We start from the raw sequence: 3,993 nt of genomic DNA on the forward strand, positions 1-3,993 counted from the left end.
AGGAGTCTTTAATTTCTTCATACTTAAACTACAACATGGAATCTACAGATGAATTAATTTTCCTTATAAACCGCGACATAGTTATACCTTTCCAAATTAATATTAAAGAAACCCTTAGAGAGAAAAAAATAACATTATTCTTGTCTAAAGAATCCTTTATCCTGGAGCATGAACTGAAGGACATTTAGTAAATATAATTAAAATAAATTTTAAGTCTTTCATAATCATACTCACTGTTCAAGCTGGAAGGCAACATTCCAATCTATAAAACTTAAACTATACAACTCTCAACCTGCTATCTTGCTTGCCCTATTATTTAATTTTCATGCCTTAAAACCACAGAAAAATTGTTTCACCTAGATAAAGATTATATTAGTATTGGAATCACCTTCGGTCAGTACTAAATCAGAAATCTCCAAATTTCTAAAATTTTCTCCATATTATACTATTACAACTCCGAGCCAATCTACGTCCACTACTACCTGGGAATGGAATATCGAGGTTCCTATATAGGATTCCGCTAAGACTAGTGCTAAAAGAAATAATCAAATTATTAATAAAATATCTCAATATCCTATAATACAGGAATCAACCAGAGGTAGTCTAGAAACTTGCCTTATTTAAACTATCACTAAAAATAAGCAAGGAGGCCAAGGGCAACGGGGTTTACTAGCATTTTTTAAACCTACTATAATCATCCAATTAAATTCTAACTTTGACTTAAAACTTTATATTAAGGCCAAGGTCACCTGGAGTTAATATAACCCCAAATTAATTCTAGAAAGGCTTTCACCTATAAAATATAAAAGTAGAAAAATAAGGTTCAGTATCACTCAATTGGAGGAAGAATTAAACTCAAACAATAAAGTACTAGATGAAATTGACCTACTAAACATAATCTCATTTACTAATGCAGGCAAGAAACCTTTTTATTAGTCTGTCAGTTTTCATACTGGAGAAGTAAGTATTTTCCCATAAAACTAATCTAATATGGGTACTATTAAATGCAGCGGTATGTTTAGCACATCTAAAGTTACAATATATTAGAATAACTCATAGTCTATTAACTCAGTCCTTGACTATTATTAAACCTAACAACCTTGAAACATCCGCTCAAGAATAAGGAGTTAACATTACAGAAAGTAAACTAGAAAGTAATTACAAGCTCATTTTCCAGCCATTGCACAAAAGCTACTATTAAATGAAATTGAAAGCAACTAATAATTCTATAAACACACATTTCAATACTGTTATTAGCACGGCTCCTTGTAGAATTAATATGATATTTCATTGTAGCTATATCATAGCTAAGCAGCGGCGGAGTGAATATAGAACCTAGCAAAATAAAGCTTTTACTCTCACCTACTTAGATTATATATTTCCACTATTTCCACAATAACTACCCACAGCATGTACACCATATAGTTGGATTATGAAATGCGTCTAGCATTATCAAATTTATCTAGTAAGAATATAAAAATATCATCTACTATAAATATTAAAAGCAATACAATACATCAAATCTCTATATAAAATCAATATCAATACAGTATCATAACCAAACTGTTGAGGTCAAATCCAACCCTAATAAAACTTATATAGTCCACTGCAATTGCTAGCTGCTCTAGGGAGGACTAGTATAAATAAAATACACTATCTTAATATAGCATAACTGATAAGAACGGAAAACCAAAGACCACACTATTCTAGGTCCACCTCTCCTGACCATTATTTTTATAAACCCATCAACATTTAGAGTAATGGTCAATCTACTTAGAAAAACACTACTACTACACCAGCCAAGGCTGCCTCTATACCAGCATTCACTCATACCAGTACTTCCGCCTACTTTAAAAGGTAGGGCTTGCTTTTAATACATACATAAACCCTACCGCCTGCAGTTTTAAACAAACATTGTCTAAGGCATTAAATAAGACCTCAGATATAAGAAAGGTAATTATTATAAGGATAGCATACCCACCTTCTCCCGGGTATACATGAGTGTATATATATATAGGATTCTAGGGATGCGCAGATAGATACAGATAATAGTAGCCTATTAGCCTTATTACAAGTTAGTTCCTCTAGACATCTGGACCACTTCCTTACATCAGGAAGGATATTAAAGACCTCAGGCTAGAAATTGGAATAAAACAGCAGGTAGTAAATTTCTAAGGCATTGTATTACTGCCTGAGGTTATAGTTTGGAATTAAAGGGCAGGCAGTAGGGTTCATAAAGTTACCTATAAATAGAGTACTTACAGTATACCCAGAATTTATTAATCAATCATTTGAGGGGAGAAAATCAAGGGGTTCAACAATATTCTATTAAGGAAAATACAGGTATTGATTACACCACAAAAACTGCTTCAAGACTTTAACTTTTTAAATAGGGAGGTGCTACCACCACACCAGCCAGGCTTCCTCCACACCGCCCTCAGCTCATGCCACACCCTCTGCCCTCTAGTAGGGAAATCTGCACAACGGGACAACAGTCAAATGATGTCCGATAAGTTCGAAACTAGTATCATTCGATAGTACGTTTTACATAGAATATAGTGATATAATTTTCATCCTTTGAAACAATTGTTGTGTGGAGTTATAAGTATTTAAAGATAGTAATATTTACTTCCAGATTCAGTTAGTGCATATAATAGAAATTCAATCAGGTTAACGCATATAACAGAAATTTAAATCAGGCTAGCGTCTTCCTCCATGGATACTAAGTCTGATTGAGTCTATTAAGTGTTACTAAAATAAATATTATAGTATTAAGTGTTACTTTAATAAGTGTTACAGGAATAAATGTTATAGTAATAATATAAAATATTTATAATTATATTAATATATTTCAATCTCCGCGACGCCGCCGAGCGACTAGATGCTAGAGAAAGATAATATTATAATTAATAATCTTATTATAATTCTTATACTTAAGTAGTGTTCTTTCTCCAGGAGGTAAAAAAATAAATAGGTAAATTAATATTATATTTATTTATAATACTACTCTTCTTAGTGTATTTTGTCATCTTGTCTCTCTGTGCGGCAGCTGGTGAGGTAGAAAAGGGGAGAGATTATAAAAAAAAGAAAATAGAAAAAAGGTAATTTTATTATTATATTTTAATCTCCATGATTTCTTATAGAAATAGATGGTGGAGCAGGTAATAATAGTTATAGTAATACTAGGAGTTCTCCCACTGTAGGAATTCTCTATTTTCTTAATATATTTTGTTATCTTATCTCTCCGTGCGGCTGGTGAGGTAGAAAGAAGAAGAAAAGATTATAAGAATAAGAAAATATTACTAAGCTAATAAATGGTAGAATAGGTAGTAGTAGTTTTTATAATACTAGGAGTCCTCTATTTTTCTAGTATATTTTATTATCTTGTTTCTCTGTGCGGCTGGTGAGGTAGAAAGGAAAGAGATTATAAAAGAAAGAAAATATTACTAAGCTAGTAGATAGTAGAGTAGGTAGTAGTAGTTTCTATAATACTAGAAGTTCTCTATTCTTCTAGTATATTTTATTATCTTATTTCTCCGTGCGGCTGGTGAGGTAGAAAAAGAAGAGATTATAAAAAAAAGAAAATATTACTAAACTAGTAAATAATAGAGTAAGTAGCAGTGGCCCTTATAGTACTAGTTCTTTTATTACAGGGGTTCTTTGTTTTTTTAGTATACTTTATTAGTTTATTTTTTTATGTGGCTACTAAGCTTATATTATAATTATTACTTTTCAATCTCTGCAATTTCTGCAGGAAATAGGTAGTGGAGTAGTTAGTAGTAATTATTATAATACTAGAAGTCCTTCTACTACAGGGGTTCTCTATTTTCTTAGTATATTTTATTATCTTATCTTTTTATATAGCATGTGAGGGTTTATTTTAATTATATAAAATAGTATAGATGGCTCTTGTAGGTATATAGAATTAATTATATATATAGATTTGGGTATTATATTTAGATATTTAAATAATAAATTAAGAATTATTTTATA

Source organism: Aspergillus brasiliensis (assembly GCF_001889945.1).
Source record: "Aspergillus brasiliensis CBS 101740 unplaced genomic scaffold ASPBRscaffold_9, whole genome shotgun sequence".
Lineage (NCBI taxonomy): Eukaryota > Fungi > Ascomycota > Eurotiomycetes > Eurotiales > Aspergillaceae > Aspergillus > Aspergillus brasiliensis.